Genomic DNA, 8,912 nt, shown 5'->3' on the forward strand with positions numbered 1-8,912 from the left:
CTGCGGCGGCCCGGGGTTCGCTGGTTCGGATCCCAGGCGCGCACCGACGCACTGCTTGGCAAGCCATGCTGTGGCGGCGTCCCATATAAAGTGGAGGAGGATGGGCACAGATGTTAGCCCAGGGCCATCTTCCTCAGCAAAAAAAGAGGAGGATTGGCAGATGTTAGCACAGGGCTGATCTCCTCACAAAAAAAAATATATATATATATTTCATTACTTATAAAATGTAATAGGGGTAATAGTGATAACATGTGTAATAACCTAAACTTACAAATTGCAAAAAATATATATTTTATGGCATGATCTTTTATAATGTAACAAATAATAATTTACTAATATGATATCCTGATTGTGCATATGAGTTTTCTAGCTCACTTTTCTACAAATTCATTTTATTTGGTCATCATAATTTATACTTTTAGCAATTCGTTTTCAATCAATAAAATTGAAAGTGATCTCAGTCACTCTTGGAAAATGCAAGATAGCAAATTTTTTTAACAATTTTCACTTTTGGAAAAGATCTTTCTGCTGATGCAACTGTTACTGGCGCTGCTGAGAGTATTTTATAAGCTGTGACAAATTGAGTTAAATTTCTTATAAATAATTGAAAATATAAATTTTGCATACATACAGAGCTGCTATCTCTTGTGGAATATTTTGTCTAGAATCTTTATACAAATCAGTTTCATTAAGTCTGAATTTGATTTTGTGTGTGTGTGTGTGTGTGTGTGAGGAAGACAGGCCCTGGGCTAACATCCGTGCCCATCTTCCTCTACTTTATATGGGACGCCGCCACAGCATGGCTTGACAAGCGGTGCGTCGGTGCGCGCCCGGGATCCGAACCTGTGAACCCCGGGCCACTGAAGTGGAGCGTGTGCAGTTAACCACTGTAGCACCGGGCCAGCCCCCTGAATTTGATTTTTAAATGTAAATGTATACAACACTACAGCCCTCTCTTCTGGGGCTGTCCTACCTCCACCTCCCACCCCCAACCGCCTAGAAATGTGCCTGTGTCCAGGCCAACCGCTCAGGCTGCCCACAGGCTTGAGCCCGGGCATCCATGCAGCTGCCTAGTGGAGCCCGTCTGCCTGTGTCCAGGCTCCGTTCTCTCACCAGACTTCACCTACAGAACATAAGTTCAAAAATCATATTCTTGGGAATTTCAAGATAGAGTCAGCAGAGCATTCAACAAAGGGTGGGCAGGGGGACTTCTGAGAGCAGGTCACTGTACTACTGCGCCAGTCACATGTTCAGGCAGTCAGCCCTGAAACAGGGCAAGAGGAACAGAGAGAAGAGGAGTGTATGACAAGATATTAATGTAACTGCATTTTTAGCAAACATTTAAATTGGTATTTTTATTCAAAGTAGTTCACATTAGATATTTACACATTTATACTAATGGTGCTGCCATTGCTCAAAATAGTCTTCAGAATTTCCTTCAAAGGCAATTGATGAGACGTACATGAAATCTATTCTCCTTCTTAAAGCAATATATTGTTTTCACTCCCAAGCAATATTGATTCTATGAACCGATTATTTACAAAAGTAGCTTTGAATGATTCTTACCTCTAAAGGATGAAGATAACCAAAAGAATAGACCAGAAAACAAAATTCTTCACAACCCAAAGATTTCCTAGGATGAGCTGTGGGAACAAACAGGACGAAAGGATGAAGGGAAGCAACACCTGCCACTAGTCTTTACTGCCCTGGAGGGGCAGTGGAGGAAGAACTGTGACTCTGTTAGGAGGTGAGATGTTATTGAAACTGACTTGTAAATAACTAAAAGTGGTTGAAAAGTTGAAAAATTAGATCAGATGTATTAACAAAGCAGGTACTCAGCAGGAAAGATATTTGACAGAGTTGGGAATATTTACTGAAAAATAAAATAAATAAATAATAATAAAATAAAATTCTTCTGTGTTTAAACTTCAGCAAGTCCAACCACATTGGTCTCTACTTGTCACCCCTGTGTCAGGTAGGATTCTAAAGATGTTCCCCCCAAGATTCCTGACATCTCCTTATTCAATCAAACATCAACCTAGTTACTGCTGTGAAGGTACTTTGCAGGTGTAATTTGGTTGTGGACCTTAAACTAAAAAGATTATCTTGGATTATTCAAGTGGGCCCCATATCATCACCTGAGCCCTTTAAAGCAGAGAAATTTCTCCAGCTGGAATCAGAAGGGAGATTCAGCAGAAGAGAAAGGTAGAGGAGAGAGAGGCAGAAGGGGAGGTCACAGAGAGTCAAAGCATAAGAAAGACTTGACCCTCCACTACCGGCATTAAAGATGGAGAAAGGGGGCTACAAACCAGGGAATGCAGGCAGCCTCTAAAGGCTGATCACTCCCAGCCAACAGCCAACGAAGAAATGGGGATCTCAGTCCTACAACCCTGTGGAACTAAACACTTCCAACAAGCCGGCAAACTTGGAAGCAGATTCATCACTTGAGCCTACAGAAAAGAATGCACCTTGCCAATACCTTGATTTTGGCCTTGTGAACCCAGATCAGAGAACCTGCTCAGCCACACTGAACGTGGACTTCTGACCTGGAGAACTGTAAGGTAACAAATGGTATTGTTTGAATACCTGTTCGCTGCTAAATTTATAGTAATTTATTATGGCAGCAACAGCAAATGAATACACCCCCTTGAAGGAATATTCAAAAGATTATTGAAAACAGGAAGCATTTGAATTATTAAAAGATGTGGAAGTAATCGTCTAATTCTTACTATACCTATCGTCCATGTGAGTTAATGCTATCAGAATGACATACAAATCCCACTCTCCATGAAAACAATAATAATGAGGCCTAAAAAGATAACCATATGGTATCCCTCCTTCATTTTCACCAGTCTACTAATGTAGAAAAATCAATATCATCTCTAAATAGGTCTGTTGTTACATTTAATTTTTAATATGATTTGTTATACCAGCAGATGAATCTTATAACATCCCCAGGTTTTCAGGAAACAGAAGGGAATTTTTACAGCTATACTTGATGGACATTTTCAGTCACATTATTAGGAAGCCAACTTTGGTATCTGCAAACAACAGTCACAGCGATTCCTATGTGTGCTGAACAGGAAAAATTAACACAAATGTTCCTGACAGCTGAGACTGAACTATTAAAAACTGTGGGAATGCTCTCAGCAGAGACACTACCAAAATAGAATGTAATCTTTAATTGGAGAATGACAACTTGTAAGAAGGCTCTCTGTTTCCCTCTCCCCCCACCTCTAGTGGCCCAATTTTTATTTTATGTTGTACGTAGCAATTGTTATACCTCTGATCTTCCTGTTACATATTGATTTTTAAGTCAATATTCTACAGGATTTGTTGACAATTTGCCATCTCCTTGTTTGGAAAGAAAAAAAGAACTTTCATTGACGTTATTATTCATGAAGCTGAAAAAAAATCATTTTTTCATATTCCTTAAATTATCAAAATACTCGATCCAGGAAACTGACCTAAACTGACATTCCTGGAGGCAGTTCTGAGCATGGAAGTGGAGTGGGCGTACCTCTCATTTATTCGTTAATTCAGCAAATGATTGTTGAGCAACTGTTATATTTCAGGAATTCTGCTAGGTGCTGGGAACACAAAATGAACACTATAGACACAGTTTTTTCATCCTAGAGGGGAAGATGTGTAACAAGACAAGTGCAGTGAGAGCTATAGAGAGGTACATGATGTCAAGACAGAATTCAAGGTGAAAAAAATGAGTCTACAACTAAAAGAAGAAACCAAATGAAAGTTAATTCCAAAGAGCTGGATAAAGAGGAAAAACCTGAGAAGAAGCAAAGACACTAACAACAGGTGATGCAAGAAGCTTAGGGAGGGGGTTTCTGGTGAGAGAACAAGAGGTTCCAGAATTTCTACTCAAGGACATATAAAATGCTTCAGATCTCTCCCCTGGGTGGAGAGAAAGATTTCATATCAATATAGCCTAAAAGAGAACCACTGGAAATGACCAAATGAAGAGAGGTCATTCCCATTTCAATTCAACTCTCTCCTTTAAGGAGAAATATTGGTTTATATCAGAAAGTACACCTTCCTTACATCCCACGACCCAAAGGGGCCACTGCAAACAGGCATTGAAAAATTCTTTGTCTCCAAATACTTCCTCTACAGCCTCTCTTTCAGAAAGCCAATGTTCTATATCCCTAATCATAAAGAAAATGCTCCAAAAAGAAGTGTCCTAAGCCATTTTTAGCTAATACTACCAGGGTTTAGTGGATAGGAATTTGAGAAGATGGCTCAATAGTTTAGGAAAACAGAAGCTGAGGCAATAAGATGTTAGATTAGAAGAAGGAGAGGAGCTGAATAGAAACATTTTTAATCTTCTTCCACATTCTGCCTAGGGCTGACCACAGAAGCAGCAATGAGGAATAGAATGCATGAGGGTTACATTCACTAGCAATGGAGGAAAGAATCACTTGCATCAGAAACCAGCCACCACCTCTCCTTGAGGGGGTGCAGTGAAACAGGTGTAACAATCATCCAAGACATCCAATTGCAGCATTTCTGAGCCCACCAAAGAAGGACATTTCCTTGTGGACTGGGCCTGGGGGAGGAAGGGGTGGAAATTGTTGGCAAATATCTCTAGACCTAAAGCAAACTTCTTGTAGCAAAGGTTGCCAATCTGAGTGTGATTCAGGAGGTCCCCAAGAACACTCTTACAGTCCAGCGACTCACTAGGAGGACTCAAAGAACTCAGAAAGCCATTATACTCACAATTACAGTTTATTACAGTGAAAGGATACAGATTAAAATCAGCAGAGGGAAGAAGCACATAGAACAGGGTTCCTGAGAGAATAGATATGGAGCTCCGAGTTGTCTTCTCCTAGCAAAGTCATGCAGAGAGTACTTATTTCTCCCAGCAATGATGTGTGGTAACGCACATGGAGTATTAACAAACAGGGAAACTCACCCGAACCTTGGTGTCCAGGGTTTCACTGGGGCTAGTCACATACATGTGGCTGACCATAGGCTCCAGACCCTCAAGCTAATACTATGTGGCCCAAAGCCCCACCATAAATCACACTGCTAGCATAGAGTATCTGGCATGGCCCAGACCCTCTGGTAAACAAAGACACTTTTATCAGGCAGGACATTCCAAAGGCTTAGAGGTTATCTCTCAGAAGCTAGTCAAGGGCCAAACTATTCTTTGAGCAAGGTTAATCTTTTACCATGCACTAAGCAAGTAAGCTAGTGTCACAAAAACTATAATTCTTTTTTTTTCTTAGTATTTTAATAGTTAAATTTTCTCTTGCTCGTATCATTAAGCAACTTGATGAGTCTTCAAATTTTAAAGGACGTTCTATTACTTTTAATCTCAATTGTAACATAAGAAGTACAAAACTATTTTACTACAAATTTCTTTTAAGAATCTCATATGGCTCTCTGAAGAGTTTCACACATTTGTAGGGCTGAGATCTGGTCATAGACTTCATGAGCTTCAGAGTGGATCCTGGTAGACCCAGTCTCTGGTCACATTGTCTAAGTGACCAACACCTTTCAATCCTCTGTGATAAACCAGTAGACCAAAGGAGAAGCTAGAAGGAATGCCTGATGTTCAGGACCCTGAAGCCTCTCCTGGATGCCTTGATGAAGCGAAGCAACTTCAGAGTGAACCATAAACATGTCCTCCAAAATCATAACCTTGATGATCAAGCAGAGGAAGGAAACAGCAGCTTCATCCCAACCTTTCATATATCAGAATCAGGGGAGAATATTTGCATTATCAGTTAGCCCCTGAGAAAAAAAACCAGAGCTAAAAACATTAGCAGGCTCAGGACATTTCTATATTATTCAAGTTCTTCAAGGAACTTAAAAAATGACTAGTGACTAGATTTTGAAGCCAAATCAAAGGACAGCCTTCAAGTTTAGGAAAAACTGTTGCTTAAATGCCCATCTTCTCAGCCACCACCCCCATACATATGCTGAACACATTATACATCAACAGGGGACTTCAAAATATAAAAAGCAACTCTGATTTTGTATAATGTACATCAAGAAGTCCAAATTAAAAATGGATCTCTTCTAAAAAAGGGCATACCATTTTAAAGACATTTATTTTAAAAAGAAGAAAGAGGACACAGGCAGTACATGTGACTTCCCAGAAATGGAAAATGTGAAGGAAAGTGAAAGTATAGTAATGCAGGTATAAAACTCAGCAATCCTATTATCTATTGGGATTGGAATATAGTCTCCAAAGTCTCAAAAAGAGCAATAAGGTTTGTGTAATAACTGAAGTCATAATTACTTAAGTCTTCAAAAATATACTTAAGTGCCTTTAACACTTTTTGGTGGAAGAATATCATGAGCAGATCAATCTAATTCGCCCTCATACCAAAATGAAGTGCCTTGTATATGACAGAAAGTGATGGAACTGATGCTTCTTGCCTCAGACAGATTTTTTTTTTTTTTTTTTTACCGTATAATAACAATCTGGGAAATGAGGTTTAGCTCATAAAATGTATGGGTTGGCGTACAGAGTGGTGCAGAGAATTACTCCAAAGGTAGCTTTCTACAGTTCACTATTGACTTGAAATGGAGATTTTGAGTTAGTTTTGCTGAAGTTTGGCCTAGTTACGGTATTGAATGTTTTCTTCTTAATTTGGAAAATGGAACTTTTCCCATGGTGATTATGTCCTTGTGGCATACACTGTCAGTAGCCTGTTCAGCATCATTTCTTCCCTTCTTCCCAATTTCTGTTGGGGTGACACTGTGCCCACTTCCACAAATTTCCTCATAACTAGTAGGGGCCATTTAACCCAGTTTTCTTGGCCAAGGAGACATAAGAGGAAGTCTTCTGGAAAGCCTCTCAGAAGCTTTTTTTGCATTCTTGGTAAAAATGAATGATGTGCCTGATACCACCCCTCCTTACCGCCTTTTCCTGCCTTGTACACTGAAATGATTCCTGGAGCTACAACAGCCATCTTGAGAGTACGAGCATGAGGATGACAGCAGAAGATGGCAAAACAGAAAAAGACAAAGCTTGTGTTTTATGGAATCTGTGTCAGTAAGGATATTCATCAGCTAGATATGCAGCAATAACCAACAACTTAAAAAACCCAGTGGCCAGTGAAAGTTCTGTTCCATCAGACTGTCATCTGATATGTCACCAGTCCCCATGGCAGGCGGAAGAGAAAATGGCAGAAACACTAACTTTTAAGGACTTCTGCCCAGAAATAACACAGGCCACATCCGCTCACAGAAGAGTTGTGCTCCTGGGTTCACTTCCCAAATTAACCATGCGCCTGAAAGTCTTTGTCTTAGGCTGTTTTCCAGTGAACCTAGGTGGATCCTAAGACAGTATGCTTACGATCCCAAACTTTCTTCCTGTAAACAATTTGGAGACCTTGAAGAATTTTGAGCAGGAAAGTGATATAATCATTTTTGTAAGTAAGAAAAGTCATTTTGTTAAAACTGTGAAGGATGAATTACGGAAGTCAAGGGTGATGTTACCAAAGCCAATTAGGAGGTAAATCCAAGAAGCGTGGTAACAATGAGTGATGAAATCCCAGCAATGAAATTGGAGAGGGAAAAAGCAAGAATGAGAAGAGAAAATAGGGATTGTGACATTAATGGTAAAAATTTTACGAGGACTGTGATGTAGGAGAGGTAAGCTTTGGTTACCACAAGACCTGTAGGTGCTAGAATGGCTATGGGAAAAATATTACCCATTTTACTGTTGGTGTACTGTGACACAATGTGTATCCTACTCCTCAAAGAGTAGTGACATGTTGAAATTTAGAAAGATTGTGGCACCTGCTTCCCAAGAAATTCCATAAAATTAGTACTCATTTTTCTTGGATGCTTTAAACATAGACTTGATGGAAATAAACTGAGGCCTCTAGAAAACCCTTTTAAATTTGGGACTCTATAATAAGACTATGCTCCTAGCAATTTTTAAAATATTTTCCCGATTAAGTTTTTAATTTGTTTACTTTTTCAGAGCCATCTATTATATGAGGAATATAATTTCCGATTTTATTTCACTTGTTAAGGAACTAGAGGGTGATGGAGAGATCATGTTATAAATATAACACTTTATATGTAGACTGACATGGGCAAGTCAACATTGCAAGCTCAAAATGCCTGACTATCAAACACAGCCCAGTCTGTAAGGACATGATAAATGTACACAGCAAGACCATTATCATGGTTGTTTGGGTCACTGGGCAAGAGGAGAAGAAAGACGACAAAAGAACACGAGCTAACAAGTAACTGCTGCTCATTAAATCAGACTGACATCAATAAGTCATGCCCCTTCTATTCACCCACACTAAGCTAGGATACATTGGAAATAAATGAAAGCCTCTCCTGCTTAATGTAACAGGAAAAATATATTAAATGGAATTTTTAGTGTGATGAATGCTCACTATTTCTTGTTAATAATCTCATTTCATTTTGGTAGAAACAGCCAAATCTCAAAATAATACTGAAAAGTCTGACAAGAAAACTCAATTATAAAATGTGGGAAAATACAGGGAGATTTTAGTGATGAATACTGTGTAATGCTAGCTGACCTTTACATCCCCGGATTACATTAAATTAATAGCCTGAGTTCTCATAGTAATTACTTAAAGTAGCATAGTGAAAAGGGCATCGTGTTACATAAAATCTCCATGGAAATGGAAACCCATTAGTTTATCTTTTTTTTAATGCTGTGAGGGCATTAATTTGTCACTGTAAACACATTCCCATTCAATAAACTCTGACTTTATTTGTGTAGAAAAGTCTCTATCCCAAGACAACACAAGTCCCTCTGCTGAGCTCCTGACTCTTGATCTTAAGGGACAATAACCAATCCTGATCTACACACCACTACTAAATATGAGCCAGAGGTCTGGAAAATACCGCCTGTGAGCCAAATCTACAATCTGTTCTTGTAAATAAAGTTTTAT

The sequence above is a fragment of the Ceratotherium simum genome, chromosome 23 (assembly GCF_057802395.1).
Source record: "Ceratotherium simum simum isolate JZ-2026a chromosome 23, ASM5780239v1, whole genome shotgun sequence".
NCBI lineage: Eukaryota > Metazoa > Chordata > Mammalia > Perissodactyla > Rhinocerotidae > Ceratotherium > Ceratotherium simum.